This window comes from Triticum urartu, chromosome 6A, assembly GCF_056163025.1.
Source record: "Triticum urartu cultivar PI428250 chromosome 6A, HENAU_Tu73, whole genome shotgun sequence".
In the NCBI taxonomy this organism is placed as follows: Eukaryota; Viridiplantae; Streptophyta; class Magnoliopsida; order Poales; family Poaceae; genus Triticum; species Triticum urartu.
In genome coordinates this window covers 548,177,890-548,200,245 of record NC_141878.1, presented here as the reverse complement: position 1 = coordinate 548,200,245, position 22,356 = coordinate 548,177,890, and positions in this window count along the sequence as shown.

Sequence of the window (22,356 nt, the reverse complement as noted above, 5' to 3'; positions counted from 1 at the left end):
CGCCGTCGCCTCCCCACGTTGCGCCCCGACGCCGTCGCCGCCCCGCCTCTGCCTCGCCATCGCCTCTGCCTCGCCGCGCCCCAGCTGCCCCGCGCCGCCATCGCCTCTGCCTCGCTGTGGTCTGGGCCGGCACCGCCCCCCTCTTCCCCCTTTTTTTGCAAACACATATATGTTTTTTTCCTGTAGATTATATGTATGAGTATATGATGATGTATGAGTATATGTATGTGCTGAAAAGATATATTTTTAGAAAAAAATACTATTTTTTCTGTTGAAGATATGATGATGTTTTTTTTCATATATGCATTTTTTCATATATGTATTAATTTTTTTAAGTTGTTAGTAGACATCGATTTTAGGTTAGTGCATTTTATCACTAATTTTAGGTTAGTTGATCGATTTAGTGCATTTTATGTTTGTTGCATTTTATGTTTGTTGCATTTTAGGTTAGTGCATTTGCTAAGTGATATTAAGAAAGGAAGGAAAAGAAGGATAGGAAAGAAGAAAATAAGAAGAGGAAAGAAAGAACAAGAGGAGAGGAAGAAAAGGAGAAATAAATAAGAAGAAGAAAAAAGAAGAAAAAGAAGAGGAGAAGAAGAAAGGAATAGTGGAGAAGAAGAGAAAATAGAATATTCTATTTTCTCTTCTTCTCCACTATTCCTTTCTTCTTCTCCTCTTTTTTTTCTTCTTTCTTTTCTTCGATCTTCTCCTCTAGCTATTCCTTTCTTCGAGGGTTCTATAGGGTCGAGGGATCGAGGGTCGAGGGTTCCAGGGTCGTCTAGGGGTCGAGGGTTCCAGGGTCGTCGAGGGTTCGAGGGGTCGAGAGAGGTTTCCTAGTGTCAAAGTATTGAAGAAATCCATGGCTTCATCATTAGTCGGAAGTAACCAGGGCATGACGAAGTCCTCCAAAGTTATTTTGGAATGGTGTCCCAGATAGGATAATTTGCCTTTTTGTATGAATTTCAGCAAAGGCCTTCCAAATAACGATATTTGGAAGGTTCTTGCTGAACTATGTACCAAAAAGCGAATTATCTTATCTGGGACTCCGTTCCAAAATAACTTTGAAGAGCTTCATGCCATCATGCACCTGTTACTTTCGCCTAATGATGAAGACATGGTTTTGTTGAATCCTTTGACACTAGGCAACCTCCCGACCCCTCGGCGATCCTCTCGAACATGAGAGGAAGAAGAGGATAAAAAAAGAAGAGGAAGAAGAAGAAAAAAAAGAGGAGAAGAAAGAATAGAGGAGTTCTTCTCCTGTATTCTTTCTTCTCCTCTTTTTTTCTTCTTCTTCCTCTTTTTTTTATCGGGAACGAGGGTCGTCGAGGGTCGCCGAGTGGTAGAGGAGAAACCCTAAATAGAAAGTATCGTCGGTGTGAGATACATGTACCATCGGTGTCGGACACTACATCCACGTCCCACAAGTGGCGCGGGCTTCGACGCCCACGTCACTTGTGGGACATGGATGTAGTGTCCGACATCGACGGCCAGATGTATCTCACACCCACGATACTTGCTATTTAGGGTTTCCTCTATCGTTCAGCGACCCTGACCCTCGACGACCCTCGTTTCCGATAAAATAAAGAGGAAGAAGAAGAAAAAAAAGAGAAGAAGAGAAGAAGAAGAAAAAAAGAGGAGAATACCCTCGACGACCCTCGTTTCTGATAAAATAAAGAGGAAGAAGAAGAAAAAAAGAGAAGAAGAGAAGAAGAAGAAAAAAAAGAGGAGAAGACGACCCTCGTTTCTGATAAAATAAAGAGGAAGAAGAAGAAAAAAAAGAGAAGAAGAGAAGAAGAAGAAAAAAAGAGGAGAATCTTCTCCTCTTTTTTTCTTCTTCTTCTCTTTTCCTCTTTTTTTTCTTCTTCTTCCTCTTTATTTTATCGGAAACGAGGGTCATTGAGGGTCAGGGTCGCCGAACGGTAGAGGAAACCCTAAAGAGAAAGTATCGTCGGTGTGAGATACATGTGGCCGTCGGTGTCAGACACTACATCCACGTCCCACAAGTGGCGCGGGCTTCGACGCCCACGTCACTTGTGGGACGTGGATGTAGTGTCCGACACCGACGGCCACATGTATCTCACACCCACGATACTTGCTATTTAGGGTTTCCTCTATCGCTCGGTGACCCTCGACGACCCTCATTCCCGATAAAAAAAGAGGAAGAAGAAGAAAAAAAAGGAGAAGAAAGAATAGAGGAGTTCTTACTCCTCTATCCTTTCTTCTCCTCTTTTTTTTCTTCTTCCTCTTCTTTTTTTATCCTTGAAGCGTTGTCGAGGCCACCCCAAACCCTAGAGAAGCAGCGTCGAGGCCACCCCAAACCCTAGAGAAGCAGCGTCGAGGCCACTAATTAATATTAGTTCTACGTTTTTGCCACTAATATATCCATCTGTCATGTTTGAATAATAATTGCCATGTTGTCAATATTTGTAGAAACTATGGACATCGCCCGAGACGAAGTACAAGAAGAGTTGTTGGGGGACATAATCGCACGAGGAAGTGATGCCATCTGCTTGTTGTTTCTCAACGACACCGATGGTCTGGAAGCAGATGGCTATGATTATGATGGCTCCGGTGACCTAATGTCGGTCCAAGAAGGAGACCGTGAGGACGGCTCCGGTGACCCAATGCCGGTGCAAAAAGGAGACCGTGATGACGTCTACGGTGACCGAACCGAGTCCGGCCAGGTATATATATTAGTTAAGCTTCTGCTGACTAGCTAATTGATGCATTCATTGTTTTGGTATGTACACATATTAATTAAGTCTTTGTTCTTTTTTCTAGCCCTCCGGATCGAGCACAACTTCGGTAAAGAGACGAGGCCCGAAGAAAAAGTTGAGCTCAGATGAAAAGTTTGAGATCATAGCAATCGCGCCCGACGGCCAACCGATTGAACCCCTCCGGACAAGGAGCGCATTTGTTGCTCAGTGCGGGGTTTTGGTTAGGGACAAGATCCCGATCAGCATCCAGCAATGGTTTAAGCCGGCTACAGAAGACCCTGAGGTGTCTTATGTCAATGATATGCAGAAAAATGATCTTTGGACTGAGCTGAAGTCAAATTTCACCCTACCGCCAGAGGATAATCCAGAGAAGCCAGGTAAAGAGCAATTAATCAAGTCTTTTGCTCTTAAGAGGATGGCAGAACTATTCAGGAGGTGGAAGAAAGAGCTGAATAAGTTTGTCAAAAATAATGAGACACCAGAATTCAAGGGCAGATATGAGAAGATCAGAGATCACTGGCCCGCATTTGTGGCCCACAAGACATCGGAAAAGAGTAAGAAGATGTCGGCGACAAACAAGCAAAATGCTGCGAAGAAGAAGCATCACCATCGCACGGGGTCAGGTGGCTACCTCGTAGCGCGGCCTAAGTGGGCCAAGACTGAGAATGATCTGGTTGATAAAGGGATCGAACCAGAGACAATTAACTAGTCAGACCATTGCCGGACTTGGTTCTTCGGGGCTGGCAGAACCTTGGACCCTGTAACAGGGAAGTGCATTTGGATGAATGATCAAATGGACATACCAGTCAGGAAGCTTCAGCACTATATCGAAGCAGCGCAGCAAGGGATGTTCTTTCCAGACAGAGAGAACGACGAGCTCACAATGTCCCTCGGGAATCCTGAGCACCCTGGACGGACACGAGGCACGCCAGGCTCCATTCCGTGGAAGGTTGGGTTTCCGGACGCAGGCGGTTACAAATCCCATGAGAGGAGGAAAAAAGTGCAACAGACCCAAATGCAGGCGCTGCAAGCAAGGGTACAGGCGATAGAGGAACGAGAAGCAAATCGCAGCAAACGTACTGCCGAAGCTTCCCCTGAAGCTACCCCGCCATCTCAGCGGAGAAGCAGCGTGGCTTCCACCGAGCTGCTTCAGCCGGAGCATGCCTTGACGGCTCCTGCCAGCTATCCCGTGGATGCTATCACAGAGTCTCAAAATTGCCACCTTATGACGCAATGGATGAATTTGAAGGTCAAGGCGGCTGTTGGCTCTGTTTATCCTACTGAACTCGGCGCAACTTTTCACTGCCGGCCGACTCCAGAAGGATATGCTAGGGTGATAGTGGATGAAATAACGGAGGGATTTGAGGACCTCCAGCTTGACCACCCTACCGGTGAAGGGGAGACTAGGCTGGGGTCTGCTCTGAAGACTCCATGCCTATGGCGTAAGGAGCTCATCAACCTTCCGAACTGGACGCCTCCGGCTCCTCCTCCTCCTCCGGCAACTCAGGGCACTCCGCCTCCTCCACCGCCTCCTCCTCCGGCGAGTCAGGGCACTCCGCCTCCTCCACCGCCTCCTCCTCCGGCGAGTGACGATCAGGGCACTCGACCGACTCCTTCTCCAGCGTGTGGCGGCACTCCGCCTCCTTCTCCACCTGCGCCGACGTGCCCGAGCAGCCAGCCTCCTCCTTCTCCGCCTCGTCAGCAAGGGCGGAAGAGACCTGCTGCCGCTCCGGCTGCTCCGGCGCGTCGTAGTCCTTCTCCTCCGCCTCATAAGCAAGTAAAGAAGACAACCGCTCCGTCTGCTTGGCCAGCGTCTAGCAGTACAGCCAGAGGCGGGAGGATATACAGATTCGGTCCTTCTCTGAAGACTCCAGAGAAGTTACCATACGAGAGGACCCCGGAGGAGAACGCCGAGATCGCACGAACCAAAGTGGATGACTGGTTTCAAGGGTTGAAAGCAAAGAGACATCCACTTCCGGAGGAGAAGGTAGATCCGGTGAAAGCAAAGCGCACTCTGGCTGCCCTGACAAAACCACCCAAGTCTCCGCCGAAAGGAAACTATGAGCGCATTATTGGAAAGGAATTTGCCGAAGCGGAGCGGTCGGGAAATACTGTCAGTGATCAAAGGCTAAAAGAACGACGAGCTGGGAAACAAATTGCCCAGCTCGGCGAACAAGCGAAGCAATCGTGCCCCCCGCTCAAGGTGCCTAGCAACAACGTCGCTAATGACCTGAGGATGGTGCCCGGTTATAGCAATCTTGCCGATTACCTGCCCGACGATGTACATTATGAACCCATGGAGGTGCAGATACAAAGATACGATTACGGAAAGCCTCTCGTCAAAGATGAAAGATCTCTATCAACGATGATGCGAAGATTGCATGATTGGTACTTGAAAATCTGCAGAGACTCTGGGGGGAGGAGTACTTTGTATGTGAAAGTTAAAAGGGAGCATGACCTCGTTGGAATTGAACTGTTGCATGTTCCATTTGAGGAGTTCTTTCAGTTTTTCAATCAATTGGCCCTCGATAAAACAACGGTCGCCTGCTACTATTTGTAAGTAGTACTACTTCTGTCATTAAGTCTCTCTATATAGCTCACCTCTTTCATTGCATGTATTTATAATCATCCTCACTATATTATGCAGATTGAAGATCGCCGAATTGAAGAAAAGACAAGTCGGTGATATTGGGTTCATTAACACATATCTCATAGATGCAACTCAGGTTAAATTTCATGCCGCAGCTACCGAGGCCAACTTGCTACGATCGTTGGTAATAAATGAAAACAAAGATATAATACTCTTTCCTTACAACTTCAAGTGAGTGTTACTGTCTTGTGCGTATTCGGTTTCCCTTATATATTAGTCAAGGTTATAGTAATGTAATTGATGAGTTATGCATGCGTGTGCAGTTTCCACTATATTCTCCTAGAGATTAAGCTTGAGCAGGGACTACTAACCGTCTTAGAATCAAGACGAAAAGATCCCCAGGACTATGCAGACATGACTCAAATACTCGAGAAGTAAGTTAAATCGATCATTATCCACCATATCAGCAACTTTGTTCATTTCCTGATATATCAAGTAATTGTTTTATTTGTCCGGCAGGGTTTGGAGAAAATTCACCAGAAAAGCTCCGGGACTGCCGAAGGAGCTGCAATTTAGACACCCGAAAGTAAGTACTATAGTAGCATGTTCCGCGCATCTACTAGTGATTCAAGCGCTAGTTTCATCAATACCATTTGGCATTCTTGCTTATCAGTTTGATTGACCTCTATTTCTTGTAAAGTGGTTGTGGCAGGAACAAGGGAATGATTTCTGTGGATACTACGTTTGCGAGTCCATCCGCCACACGACCTGTGAGCGGGGCTACACTGACGAACAATATGAAGTACGTAAATAACAACATTCACAATTTTATTTTATTACCATCATTTGTGTTGAGTTTCATTCATTCATATATATATGTATTGACCCCCTTCTTTAAATTAGATGTTTCGGAAGCGGGATGAACTCCTAGCACCAGCTCGCATGCGAGAAATTCAAGAGGAATTGGCGGCATTCTTTCTTAACCACATGATCGCTGAAGACGGAGAATACTATGTGGACCCTGAGTCCGTATGATTATATTTGTAAGAGATAATTATTGTATATATGTAGCCGGTAGTGTCGAATAGATATACGAGAACTTGTTGTTCGATCAATCTCTCGGAGAAGGAGAGGTGGTCGATATCACTTCTCTCTGTATGCATATATGTTCATGACGATCTTCTGTTTCCTTCGTTTGCTTACTAGCTAGCTAGCGTGTCTAGTCCTCTCTATACGTATGTATAGTACGTAGCGTCGACCAAGCACGGACATAAGAGAGGACACTTCTCTCTATTAATTATAGCTAGCTAACACAATATATGAAACACCTAAATTAACCCCCCCCCCAAAACCACCAAACCCCCCCCTTCAAAAAAAACAAAAACCCTAGCCACAGAAATGCTGACGCGTGGATGCCTATTGGTCCCGGTTGGTGCCACCAACCGGGACCAAAGGGTCTCCTGCCTGGGCTCCACGCACAGGCCACGTGGAGGCCCATCTGTCCCGGTTCTGGATTGAACCGGGACAAAAGGGACAGGGCATTAGTACCGATCCTTTAGTCCCGGTTCCAGAACCGGGAAAAAAGGCCCTTACGAACCAGGACAACAGGCCCTTTTCCTACCAGTGTATATAGTTGAACTCATTCATGATGCTACTGAAAATTATTATGAGGGAGGAATACATGCATGTAGGAGTTGCAATAATATCAAGTCTCATCTCTATGTGCTTAAAGTTTTGTAGTTATAGTTGTTTTGCCTTGCTATGCTAGTTGATTCTTGTTCCCATAAATTGTGTGCTCACAAAATCCCTAGGCATAGGAAGTGTGTTAGGTTTAAATGTGCTAGTCATATTCTTCATGATGCTCTCTTTATGTTTCAATTCTTATCTTTTATGTGAGCATCATTGAAATCATCATGCCTAGCTAAAAGGCATTAAAGAAAAGCGCGTGTTGGGAGACAACCCAATATTTACCCTTAATGTTTTTGTGTGTTCTAATGATTAAGCTATTGTATTAATCATGTATTATAGCTTTTGTTTCAATAAAGTGCCAAGTAAGTCCTTTGGGAAGACTTGGGTGAAAGTCAATGTGATCTTGCTGTAAAAAATAGAAACTTTGCGCTCACGAGTTTAGCGGCCATTTTTAACATAAGAGTGATTTCGTGTTGATTCTTTTTGCATAAGATTAATAGACAAATTCCTCACGTCCAAAATTTTATTTCATAATTTTTTTGAGTAGGAGAAGTATGGTTGGTGTTCAGATCATTACAGACTGTTCTGTTTCTGACAGATTCTGTTTTCATTGCATAGTATGCATGTTTTCTAGTTTCTATGGCTTAGATTTCTCAATATAAATTGTAGAAATGATATAGCAAAGCTCGCGGTACATCAAGATCGTGCCATACCAAGAACACGAGAGAGAGGGATCAAACACATAGCTACTAGTACATACCCTCTCAGCCCCGAGGGGGAACTACTCCCTCCTCATCATGGAGACCGTGGGGATGATGAAGATGGCCATCGGTGATGATTTCCCCCTCCGGAAGGGTGCCGGAACAGGGTTCCGATTGGTTTTTGGTGGTTACAGAGGCTTGCGGCAGCGGAACTCCCAATCTAGGTTCTCTTCGGGGTTGTTTGGGATTTATAAGAGGTGTTGGCGTCAGGAACAAGTCAGGGGAGTCCACGAGGGGCCCACAAGGTTGGGGCGCGCCCTAGGGGGGTGCCCCCAACCCTTGTGGTGGCCTCGAGACTCCTCTGGTGCATCTCCAATACTCAGTGGGCTTCTTTTGGTCCATAAAAATCGTCGTGAAGTTTCAGGTCAATTGGACTCCGTTTGATATCCCTTTCCCGTGAAACTCAAAAACAAGGAAAAAATAGAAACTGACACTAGGCTCTAGGTTAATAGGTTAGTCCCAAAAATCATATAAAATAGCATATAAATGCATATAAAACATCCAAGGTTGATAATATAATAGCATGGAATAATAAAAAATTATAGATACGTTGGAGACATATCAAGAGACATGAGGCATGGACATAGAAAGGAGGAGATGGAACGTGCATGTGTATGTGGTAGGCAGACATCGCTGGAGAGGTTTATTGATCGGTGTGTGTTAGGAAGGAATTGTGGAGACCATGGGAGAACGACCTAAAGAAAAAAATGAATGTGCGCGATGGATAGAATGCTGAGGGAGGGGGAGGGCGAGGAGGGCGTGTGCATGCACGAGAGAAAGTTAGTGATAGCTACAAATGTTATAGGATTGTGTGGGTGTAAGAGACTAACATAGATCATAATTCGATATGAAAATGGATTCATATATTTTAATAGGATATCATAGTGTTATAAACATATGCATGCATGAATATAGCGCTGATACGCGTGGTGTGGTTTTGGACATGTTATACCATAATGTGATAATGTGTGGTGTTTGCAACTCACAGCTAAATATCGAACAAGGTAAACCATATTATACATCGAACAATCTCAAATTTTCTTTGAATTTGTGATAATGTGTGGCGTTTGCAGCTCACAACTAAATACCGAACAATCTAAACCATACTATATATCGAACAATCTCACATTTTATTTGAATTTGTGATAATGTGTGGCGTTTAAAACTCACATCTAAATACATGTAGGCATAGGGGGCGAGGCACCATACATTATGTGATAAACACATTATACATATGAGACATGGTTTAGATTATGAAGATCTAGCTAGAGCTTGAAATGTACCGTGATTTGAAATCAACATAAAGTGGATTCAAAAAATCAAGTTCGAGTTCATATAGTACACATATTTCATATCTAACTTGACAGTAATCATGTGGTGTGCTGTGAAGATAATACACAAACGATGGTTTAACTTGACAATAATAATGATTGTAGATCTTATTAAAATAGAGAAACAAATTCAAATGGTTTAACTTCACAACAATCATGATTGTAGATCTTATTCAAATAGAGAAATGAATTCAAATTTAGTTCATATTGAAGCGGTAGTATATACGTTTGGAATGCACTAAAACGTTCATTTGAGTAGCAGGTTGCATGCATTATACATGTAGCGAAATATTTTAATTGAACATAACATGAATTCAAAGTTTTGAATGGCATTTGTAGTGAGAATTAATTTGGTACAGTACACGGGACTAGACTCTCTTGTGTGGTGCAAATTGATTTCTTTTTGTTTTTTCGTCGAGGGAAGTGCAAATTGATTTGGTACAGTAGACGTTAGGCTTGTCCCGAAATTTCAACTCGCGCCTTGTTACCCCGAAATATTTAAGATATATCTTTTTCTCGTTGTGCTCCGAAAACTCCCTCCATCTCAACGCACGCCTTGCTACCCTAAGATTACAAAACGCAAGAAAACTCCCACCTCCTGCGAAATCCCGACACGCGAAATGCCCATGATACCCATGAACAAAAAGAACCGCCTAGCTCAAATCGGTGGGGGTACTTTCGTATCTTAACTCACATTTTGGATAAGCGCATGCTACCTCTTGAGCATGCGTTGGTTTTCCCTTGAAGAGGAAAGGGTGATACAGCAAAGTAGCGTAAGTATTTCCCTCAGTTTTTGAGAACCAAGGTATCAATCCAGTAGGAGACTACACGCAAATCCCTCGTACCTGCACAAACAATCAAGAACCTTGCAACCAACGCGATAAAGGGGTTGTCAGTCCCTTCACGGCCACTTGCAAAAGTGAGATCTGATAAAGATAATAAGATAAATATTTTTGGTATTTTTGTTGTATAGATTGAAAAGTAAAGATTGGAAAATAAATGGCGACAGAAATTGGCAAGTTGATGGGAAAATAATATAATGTATAATAGACCCGGGTGTCGGTGTCAAAACTGGCGGACCTTGGTAGGGGGTCCCGAACTGTGCGTCTAGGGTGGATGGTAACAGGAGGCAGGGGACACGATGTTTACCCAGGTTCAGGCCCTCTTGATGGAGGTAATACCCTACGTCCTGCTTGATTGATATTGATGATATGAGTATTACAAGAGTTGATCTACCACGAGATCGTAGAGGCTAAACCCTAGAAGCTAGCCTATGGTATGATTGTATGTTGTCATACAGACTAAACCCTCCAGTTTATATAGACACCGGAGGGGGCTAGGGTTACACAGAGTCGGTTACAAGGGAGGAGATCCACATATCCGTATTGCCAAGCCTGCCTTCCACGCCAAGGAAAGTCCCATCCGGACACGGGATGAAGTCTTCAATCTTGTATCTTCCTAGTCCAACAGTTCGGCCAAAGGATATAGTCCGGCTATCCGGAGACCCCCTAATCCAGGACTCCCTCAGTAGCCCCTGAACCAGGCTTCAATGACGATGAGTCCGGTGTCACAGCCCTAGCATTGGTTGCAGATAGTTGCATCAGTGAGCATCATGCATCCTGTTATTTTCAAAAAACTTGAAATGAGGAAATTGAAAGCCTTAGAAATCATTTTAAAAGAAGGGCAAGAACCCTTTAAATTGCATTCATTGCTTCCAAAATGACTTCATAAATGTTTGATAAATTTGGCAAGGCTTTGAGACCAAACCAAAAATAGTGAACATTTTTGAAGGAATTATTTTGAGACTTTGAAATTAAATCAATAAGTATTTGAGTTTTGGATTATATTCATTTTTATAGAATATAATTCAAAAGGCCCTGGAATTATTTATGTGCCTCTCGAAAAGTCCATAATGGCAACATAAAAATATTCAGAAGGTTTTGCCCTGTTTTGAATTTGTTTTGAATTTTGAATCAATGGCAAAATGTATAAATAAAAACAAAACAAAACAGAAATAAAACAGAGAAGAGAAAACGTTACCTGGCGCTAACCTCCTGGCAGCCCACCTGGCCCAACTCCAGCTGGCCCAGCCCACTGCAGTCGCCACCGTCTTCAACCTCCTGCCAGTAGGCAGGAGGGCGTGTGCCCGACGCGCGCCAGCACGCGCGCGCCACCTCCTGCTTGCTGTCGCCTCCCGACGTCGCCCTGGAGGTGCCACGCACCTCTCTGCCTCTCTCTCACTCTCTGGTTCTCTCCCCCCCTCGCTCCTCTGCTTTCCCTCCCCATGGCCGAGCATGGCCACCGCCACCGACGCCGTTCGCCGCGGCTAGAGCCACTGCCCCGCCTCTTTGTCGTGTCTAGAAGAACCGCCTCGTCACCCTACTCCTCCTCGCCGAGCCGCGCGGGTCGGGAAGCCCTGCTTCTTCTTGAATGCCGCCGTCTTCTTCCGTGGGATCCAGCGGTCGCCGTCGTCGCTCCGTCGTCTGCAGGCCTTCCCCAAGCCCGCCGAATACTTCAATCGATGCGTTGTGAGGCCATGATCCTTTTCCCCCTAACCCCGTGCTCGATTGCCTCCCCTAACCGCCCTAACCACCTTGCCGAGCACTCCTCGCCGCCGGCCATGGCGCCGCCGTGGCCATAGCTGCTGTAGCTCGCGTCCGAGCCCATCAGCGCGCTCAGCACACTCCCAGGAGCACGTATCACTCTCCGTCTTCTCCTCTTGTGCACCGTAGCATTGACACCGTCCGCGCCCGAACTCCGGCCACCGCGGAAGCGGACACCGCCATCGATCTAGGTCGTCTCCGGTGACCCCACTAGCACCAGCTGACGCGGACGAGGCTCAGGGTTCCAACGGTGCCATCTGCGCCTCAAACCGTGGCCTGTGCTGCGATTCCGCGCATCGCCGCCGTCTCAGACCTCACCGGCGGTTAGTCACCGGCAGGTTTGACCGAGTGGACCAGGGTTTGACCCCCTGGGTCATTAACATGAGGGCCCAAGGCCCTGCTAATTAGTTTAGATGCTAATTAAAATTTAGCTAACCCACTGACTCGCTGACCGTGGGCCCCAGCCCTTCTAATTACTTTAGTTAGAATTTAACTAAACCCTGGTTAACACTGAGTCAATGACAGGTGGGCCACACCTGTCAGGTTTGACCTGGACAGCCCTGTTGACCTGCTGACGCCAGCATGACGTAATGCTAACGCAGTTAATCATTTTCTGGATTTAAAATAATACAGAAATTCCAAAAAATGCCCAGAATTTCTAAAATTCATAGAAATTATACCGTAACTCCAAATGAAATAATTTATATATGAAAAATTATCAGAAAAATCCAAAGAATCTGATTATGGCATTATCATGCATGTTTGAACAACTTATGCCTGCTGATCAGGTCAAATCAAATAAGTGGCATTTAAATAATCACATATGGAGTTGAATTTGAGTCTTTGGTTCAAACCAACTTTATTTAATCTGGTTTAGTTGCATTAGCTCAAATCACAACATATTGACATGTCATGATCATGCATCATAATGTGCATTGCATTGATTGTATTCTTTCTGTGTTTGCCGGTGATTGTTCCCCCTCGGTAGACGTATGTTTAGACGATGTGATCAATGACACCGATGAAGAGTTATACTATCTTCAGAAGTGCCAGGCAAGCAAAACTCCCTTGTTCATTCTGATACAATCCCACTCTCTCGCTCTTGCTCTCTTTTACTGCATTAGGACAACAACGATTCAACTGTTACATGCTGCGGTAGTTGAACCCTTTTCCTCTGCATGACCTGTCATTGCCACAGTAAATAGATGAAACCCACTAGCATGAGTAGGAGTTGTTTGAGCCCTGATGTGCCTACTCATTCATGTTTGTTTATCATGCCTGCTACTGCTTAGAGTTGAGTCGGGTCTGATTCATCGGGGATGAATTGGAGGTGTGCAAACATGTCCTACTGTTGAGAGCTAAGTGTGTGAACACGATTTGGTAAAGGTAGCGGTGAGAGGCCATGTAGGAGTACATGGTGGGTTGTCTCATTGAAGCCGTCCTCAGGAACTGAGTTCTGTGTTTGTGATCCATGAAACAGTTACTACCACGCATTGGGCCCGAAACCAATGGACCCTCTCGGCTTCTTAATCACCCTAGTACTCTGTCCAGGAGTTGCAACTAGTTTCTGGTGTTTGTAGGTTATGTGTTGGCGGCCGTGCGTAGCGCTGACCCTAGGGGTGGGCTATGATGCGGTAGATACACCGTGGCACGGTGTACCGGGCGCCCGTTTGGTCTCTCGGGAACCCTGGTCACATCGTTCGGGGCCGTATGTGGAAACCTCGGCCAGACTCCCTATGGATGGAACCTGGATATGCGATAAACCTGGACTAGAGACTTGAGTGTTTAGGTAGGCCGTGGCCGACACCCTCGTTGGGCTTCCGCTTGAAGGTTGCCGAGTATATGTCGTGTAAACGGCGGTAAGTGATGAGAGCGTATGTGAAGAAGTACACCCCTGCAGGGTTAACATCATCTATTCGAATAGCCGTGTCCGCGATAATGGACTTATGGGTTGCCTATAACAGTTCATAGACAAGTGAAAGTGGATACTCTAAAATGCGCAAGATAAGTGTGAGTGCTATGGATGGCCTTCTCGTAGGGAGACGGGAGCGGATCCATAGTGGTGTATTGAATGGTGAATATGTGGACTCGTGTGCGCCACCTCAAAAGAGTTGCTTGCAGTCGTAGTTCAGGTTAGCCACTGAGTCAAAGCTGGCTTGCTGCTGTTAAACTCCACCACCCCCTTTATTGATACCGATGCATATGTAGATAGTTTTGATGTAAGTCTTGCTGGGTAAATTTGTACTCATGTTTGCTTATTTATGTTTTGCAGAGAGACTTCAGTCTCGCTAGTAATTCCACGTGGACTCCTACGTTTAGCTTGATACCTCAGCTACGATCTTGTGCCCTCGGCAGGATCTGGTAGATAGTCAGGCTTCTTAGCCTTTTTCATTCATAGATGTATGTACTCAGACATGTTAAGCTTCCGCTTGTGCTTTGATTTGTATGCTATGATTGTTGGGTCATGAGATCCATGTTTGTAATATCTTGCTCCTCGGAGCCTAATGAATAAATACTTGAGTCATAGAGTTATGTTGTGATGCCATATTGTATTTGCACATATCGAGCATATTGTGTGTATGACTGAAATTCTTGGTATGTGTGGGATCCGACAATCTAGTTGTTTATCCTTGGCAGCCTCTCTTATGGGGAAATGTAGTCTAGTGCTTCCATGAGCCATAGTAGTCCGCTACAGCCTGGTTCACCGGAGTCCTGTTAGCCCAGCACTACTGCTCAGGACACTTGACTGGCCGGCATGTGTTTCACTCCGTTCCTATGTCTATCCCTTCGGGAAAATGTCACGCGGTGACATCCGGAGTCCTGCCTAGCCTGCTACAGCCCGGGTTCCCCGGAGTCCTGTCAGCCCAGTGCTACAGCCCGGATTCACTCGCTGATGACCGACATGCTCGATGTGATTCATGTATGCCTGTCCCCATAGGTTAACGCCGCTTTGGGTTCACGACTAGCCATGTCGGCACGGGTTCTCTGTCATATGGATGCTAGCGACACTATCATATACGTGAGCCAAAAGGCGCAAACGGCCCCGGGCCAGGTAAGGTGGCACCCGTGGGAATACCGTGCATGAGGCCGCAAAGTGATATGAAGTGTTACATGCTAGATCAGTGTGACTTAGGATCGGGGTCCTGACAGATTTGGTATCAGAGCCTGACTGCCTGTAGGAGTACCAAGCCAAACTGGTCGAAGTTGTGTCTAGAAATGCTTTAGTTATGTAGGGGAATTGATTTTGGAAGGGAACGTAAGGCTCTTTTTACTCCTTTACCTTATGTACTTCTGATCTGAGTGAACCTCTTCTTTTCTACGGGGATTAAGAACTAGGCATTCTCATCTATCTATCAGGATGACGTGTTTCTAATCCATAGACTTGTAGAATTGATAGTTTCAAGCCTCAGTTCTGTTCCTACTACTTCCGTATGTTGATAGTTGATCTCGGAACCTTGATATTGTGTTGTTGAGTGGTTATGCCACTATTTTGCAGGATGTCTCAAATAATTTTGAGCATTTACAGCCGTTATGCTGTCCGAGTCATCCCAGGTTTCTAAGTAGTCTGATGCATTTGCAAACCCCTTCCTCCTGTTCCTGATGTCCATTTGGGCTAGATTAATCACACTACCGGTCAGTTGAGGTACTCTATTGCCTCGACATATATGTTGGAGCTATTATTATGACCCTAGGTGTTTTAGGGAGTCACCTAGTAATCTAGCCATGTTTTGTGTTTCCGGTGTGATGATTCTGGCCACCATTCTCGAAAGCATCCCGTGATGCCATTTAGTAGTAGGTATTCCATTCCTGGGTTCTTGAACCCGAGATTCACCCTACTTACCTCCTGTTGATAGTGTTTGCTTGTTCCTTTAGGATATTAGTAACCTTGCGACAGTCCTCGAGGTCCGTGGTATTTCTTTCTTCCAAATACCATCAACCATTAAGGCAGAAGTTCTTTGAACCAAAATATCACAATCAGAGTACTCTTGAGGAGTCCTCCATTCATAATTGTGATTCTGCCAGTTCTACCTTTCTGCATGGGTTATCTGGAAGAAACCTGTTGAAGTTGGTTCGACATGTTAATCTATGCATCCACAACTCAGAAAGATATATGTCCTCTTGAGTTGTCCCTCTTCATTTGTATTCCGACCATCGTCTATCAATTGATAGTCAGGAGTAATTGTGCATCCATGTTATCGATGCTTATTATTCTTGTGGTCCGTTAAGCCATCCTATTTCAGAATGACTAGGAAAAACAAACTCCAGTACCTCATCCATATCCAGGATTGAGTCAAAGTAGTTGTGTTCTGCAGATCAAATGCCCATCCAGCTTTTGCTCTGTTCTACCCTAGAGTATTACCCCCTTTATGTCAGGATTGTCATGAGAATTGCACCATCTCTCATGAATTCTTGACGCAGTGATACTTCTTGCCATCATTTTTCATTCCTCGGTTCCGTGTTGTCGCAACCGGAATGCCGGCAAGTGAACCAGGATGTGTGAAATCAATACTCCTAGCAACCGTGTTGCTCGGTAGTTAATGGACACTAATATCATTCTTAGTGTGTTTGTTATCGAAACACTATTCTAGGATTGATCGTGCTACCTTGTCCTTATTTCCGGTGCACTCTTTGATCAATGAGTTAGGGTTATTCAATCCCTTGCTTATTTATTCATATCATCTCTCTCTAAAAAGCAAGATTGTTCTCGAGCTTAGTAACATATCGCTGGTTCATGATGTTCTGAATATCTTCTCGGAAGTATTACGAGGTTGTCACCTGACCGTGATGTTGAGTTCGTGATCATGCTGGTTTTTCCTCCAAAGCACCCATTCTCCAAGAATCTATGTTGGATACCCATGAGCTAGTTGGTTAAGCTAAACAATAACTTGGAGAGTTGGAAGATAAAAGCTTGTCTGACTTAGATCATGTTAAGGGATATCTTTGGTGTGTGTGTGTGTTGAAGAAAGAGGACATCTTCATCGATTGATCCTCGTGATCAACTGTCAGTGCTATTGTCTTAACCAATCCTTGATTTGAGTATGGGCTAGCGTCAAATCAAATCAGAATCAACGATAATCGTAATGTTTTCTTACTCGTGGTTGTTCCTTGAGCATACACCATTATATATTTTGGGTCTGACTAATGCTGACACCTTGTTCACATGATTGTGGAGTTCCATTTATACGGAAACATGGATGAGTTGTTGTTGAGCCCATCGACAACATCTTGGTCTCCTCCATGATTTGGTTGAACATTACACTAGTGTTGGAAACTTGTGTAAGCATTTTCTTCATGACCCGCTCGTGAAGCATATGTTTGGACGAAAGAAGTGAGTCCCTCTAATTCATGTGCACTTGATGCAAGTTGCTGCCATGAATTTGAGAAGGCTTGTTTTACCTCCTCTGGAATCATCCCAAGTCAGTCATGCACGTGCGAAGTATTCTATGGTCTGATAGACTGATCATCTTCATTCCATACGTATCCCTAGCACACCAAGCCACTGATTGATTTGTTCAAGAAGAATGAGTTCCTTCATAAGAGCTAGTCATGACCTATGTTAGGACTTCGTTATCCTCGATGATGGTTCCCAATCTGAACTCGGTAGTGTTTTACTATAAGACTACTATGTGGTCATGCTTGTCTAGGACAGCATGTTCCAATGTGTTTAGCAGGACCAGCTCATGTTCTGGAGCTTGCTATCATAGTTCATTTCCCGAGAATCTCGCAATGTCATCTCGTCGATTTGTGTTGCAAACTTTCACTTTTCTTTCTAGATTCGATGAGTCTGGACTATCCTGACACCAACCAGATCTGAATCTCAGGCAGATATGATGGTTGGAACGTGTCCCAAGAATTATAATATTGGTCTCTCGGTAACCCGGTAACGTGGATGTCGTGGCCAACCCACCTAGTCGGAAGGTCTATTATTGTAATATCTTGGTTGAAGAAGTTGGTCACCTCCCCATAAGGATCTCGCAGGATCTGCCTCGTAGTTATTCCTTATGGATTCTTAAGCTTCCGAAGTCCGACCTTTTACTTGATGTTCTAGTTATCAAACCATATCTACAAATGGGTTGCGCTAGCACATCAAGGAGAACATTAGAAGCGGGGTGCTAAATGTCTCTCGGTCGATCATCCAAATTTCGTTCCCGTGGCCTCGCTAAGGTGAAATCTGAGAAAGGGGTGTCTTTCTATGCATCTGCATTGTCCATCACTATTTGTCAAGGTAGTAAGATGTGTTGCCAGGATCCTCGACACGGATGTTGGTAGAACCTTGATGAATATGGAAATGCTCAAGTTCCTGAGAGCACGCGCAAGCAAAATCATCCCTTGCGTTGTCTTCAACAAGGTAGTCCACATCATCCATCCTAGTCCGAGTATGCCATTTCCTCGAGCTATTTCAAACGATCAGTTGTAAATTGCCTTAAGCTGGAATGAAGAGTTTCAATGATCTATGGATCAAAAGTAATTCTTTTTGCCACTTAAGAGAATATCTCTGCAAGTCACATTCTTTAAGGTGTCTCATTGTGGTATCATGGCAACCAACTCTTTGCTACGTTGACACCGTTCACCACCCTCCTAGGTGTGGGAATTCCGCTACTTATTTAAACCTTGTCATATGCTCATTTCCATCATTCTTGATGTGTGTATCATGTCTCATCTCGACAGATGTCGCTATGTCTCATTCTGAGAGTTGATCGTCGGTTGCTCGATCTTCGAGAAGATTGATTCTTCGAGAGTTTCTTTTCTTTCCGTTATCGTGTTGGATGGAGTTCTCAGAGAAAGACATCGAGACAAAGATGGTGATCGTGTCAACGTTCCTATGGAGTGCAACCTGGATCGTGAAGACCATGTTAGCTTGTGCTCCCTCTGTCTTCTTACCTCACGTCTTGAATCTCGGGACGAGATTCTTGTTTTGTGGGGGTGAGTTGTCACAGCCCTAGCATTGGTTGCAGATAGTTGCATCAGTGAGCATCATGCATCCTGTTATTTTCAAGAAACTTGAAATGAGGAAATTGAAAGCCTCAGAAATCATTTTAAAAGAATGGTAAGAACCCTTTAAATTGCATTCATTGCTTCCAAAATGACTTCATAAATGTTTGATAAATTTGGCAAGGCTTTGAGACCAAACCAAAAATAGTGAACATTTTTGAAGGAATTATTTTGGGACTTTGAAATTAAATCAATAAGTATTTGAGTTTTGGATTATATTCATTTTTATATAATATAATTCAAAAGGCCCTGGAATTATTTTTGTGCCTCTGGAAAAGTCCATAATGGCAACATAAAAATATTCAGAAGGTTTTGCCCTATTTTGAATTTGTTTTGAATTTTGAATCAGTGGCAAAATGTATAAAAAAAACAAAACAAAACAGAAATAAAACAGAGAAGAGAAAACCTTACCTCGCGCTTACCTCCTGGCAGCCCACCTGGCCCAACTCCAGCTGGCCCAGCCCACTGCAGTCGCCACCGTCTTCAACCTCCTGCGAGTAGGCAGGACGGCGTGTGCCCGACGCGCGCCAGCACGCGCGCGCCACCTCCTGCTTGCTGTTGCCTCCCGACGTCGCCCTGGAGATGTCAGGCACCTCTCTGCCTCTCTGTCGCTCTCTGGTTCTCTCCCCCCCCTCGCTCCTCTACTTTCCCTCCCCATGGCCGAGCATGGCCACCGCCACCGACGCCGTTCGCCGCGGCCAGAGCCACTGCCCTGCCTCTCCGTCGTGTCTAGAAGAACTGCCCCGTCGCCCTACTCCTCCTCGCTGAGCCGTGCGGGTCGGGAAGCCCTGCTTCTTCTTGAACGCCGCCATCTTCTTCCGCGGGATCCGGCGATTGCCGTCGTCGCTCCATCGTCTGCAGGCCTTCCCCAAGCCCGCCGAATACTTCAATCGATGCGTTGTGAGGCCATGATCCTTTTCCCCCTAACCCCGTGCTCGATTGCCTCCCCTAACCGCCCTAACCACCTTGCCAAGCACTCCTCGCCGCCGGCCATGGCGCCGCCACGGCCACAGCTGCTGTAGCTCGCGTCCAAGCCCATTAGCACGCTCAGCACACTCCCAGGAGCACGTAGCACTCTTCGTCTTCTCCTCTTGTGCACCGTAGCATCGACACCGTCCGCGCCCGAACTCCAGCCACCGCGGAAGCGGACACCGCCGTCGATCTAGGTCGTCTCCGGTGACCCCACTAGCACCAGCCGCCGCGGACGAGGCTCGGGGTTCCAACGTTGCCATTCGCGCATCGAACCGTGGCCTGTGCTGCGATTCCGCGCATCGCCGCCGTCTCGGACCTCGCCGGCGGTTACTCGCCGGCAGGTTTGACCGAGTGGACCAGGGTTTTACCCCCTGGTTCATTAACATGAGGGCCCGAGGCCCTGCTAATTAGTTTAGATGCTAACTAAAATTTAGCTAACCCACTAACTCGCTGACCGTGGGCCCCAGCCCTTCTAATTACTTTAGTTAGGATTTAACTAAACCCTGGTTAGCACTGAGTCAATGACAGGTGGGCGACACCTGTCAAGTTTGACCTGGACAGCCCTGTTGACCTACTGACGCCAGCATGACGTAATGCTGACGCAGTTAATCATTTTCTGGATTTAAAATAATACAGAAATTCCAGAAAATGCCCAAAACTTCTAAAATTCATAGAAATTAAACCGTAACTCCAAATGAAATAATTTATATATCAAAAATTATCAGAAAAATCCAAAGAATCTGATTATGGCATTATCATGCATGTTCGAACAACTTATGCCTGCTGATCAGGTCAAATCAAATAAGTGGCATTTAAATAATCACATATGGAGTTGAATTTGAGTCTTTGGTTCAAACCAACTTCATTTAATCTGGTTTTAGTTGCATTAGCTCAAATCACAACATATTCATAATGTGCGATGCATTGATTGTATTCTTTTAGTGTTTGCCGGTGATTGTTCCCCCCTCGGTAGACGTATGTTTCGACGATGTGATCAATGACACCGATGAAGAGTTATACTATCTTCAGAAGTGCCAGGCAAGCAAAAACCCCTTGTTCATTCTGATACAATCCCACTCTCTCGCTCTTTCTCTCTTTTACTGCATTAGGACAACAACGATTCAACTGTTACATGCTGCGGTAGTTGAAACATTTTCCACTACATGACCTGTCATTGCCACAGTAAATAGATGAAACCCACTAGCATGAGTAGGAGTTGTTTGAGCCCTGATGTGCCTACTCATTCATGTTTGTTTGTCATGCCTGCTACTGCTTAGAGTTGAGTCAGGTCTGATTCATCGGGGATGAATCGGAGGTGTGTAAACATGTCCTACTGTTGAGAGCTAAGTGTGTGAACACGATTTGGTAAAGGTAGCGGTGAGAGGCCACGTAGGAGTACATGGTGGGTTGTCTCATTGAAGCCGTCCTCAGGAACTAAGTTCTGTGTTTGTGATCCATGAAACAGTTACTACCATGCATTGGGCCCGAAACCAATGGACCCTCTCGGCTTCTTAATCACCCTAGTACTCTGTCCAGGAGTTGCAACTAGTTTCTGGTGTTTGTAGGCTATGTGTTGGCGGCCGTGCGTAGCGCTGACCCTAGGGGTGGGCTATGATGCGGTAGATACACCGTGGCATGGTGTACCGGGCGCCTGTTTGGTGTCTCGGGAACCCTATTCACATCGTTCGGGGCCGTATGTGGAAACCTCGGCCGGACTCCCTGCGGATGGAACCTGGATAGGCGATAAACCTGGACTAGAGACTTGAGTGTTTAGGTAGGCCGTGGCCGACACCCTCGTTGGGCTTCCGCTTGAAGGTTGCCGAGTACATGTCGTGTAAACGGCGGTAAGTGATGAGAGCGTGTGTGAAGAAGTACACCCCTGCAGGGTTAACACCATCTATTCGAATAGCCGTGTCCGCGGTAATGGACTTCTGGGTTGCCTATAACAGTTCATAGACAAGTGAAAGTGGATACTCTAAAATGCGCAAGATAAGTGTGAGTGCTATGGATGGCCTTCTCGTAGGGAGACGGGAGCGGATCCATAGTGGTGTATTGAATGGTGAATATGTGGACTCGTGTGCGCCACCTCAAAAGAGTTGCTTGCAGTCGTAGTTCAGGTTAGCCACTGAGTCAAAGCTGGCTTGCTGAAGTTAAACTCCACCACCCCCTTTATTGATACCGATGCATATGTAGATAGTTCTGATGTAAGTCTTGCTGGGTACATTTGTACTCACGTTTGCTTAATTTATGTTTTGCAGAGAGACTTCAGTCTTGCTAGTAGTTCCACCTGGAGTCCGACGTTTAGCTTGATACCTCAGCTACGATCTTGTGCCCTCGGCAGGATCTGGTAGATAGTCAGGCTTCTTAGCCTTTTTCATTCGTAGATGTCTGTACTCAGACATGTTAAGCTTCCGCTTGTGCTTTGATTTGTATGCTATGATTGTTGGGTCATGAGATCTATGTTTGTAATATCTCGCTCCTCGGAGCCTAATGAATAAATACTTGAGTCGTAGAGTTATTTTGTGATGCCATATTGTATTTGCACATATCGAGCATATTGTGTGTATGACTGAAATGCTTGGTATGTGTGGGATCCGACAATCTAGTTGTTTATCCTTGGCAGCCTCTCTTATGGGAAATGTAGTCTAGTGCTTCCATGAGCCATAGTAGTCCGCTACAGCCTGGTTCACCGGAGTCCTG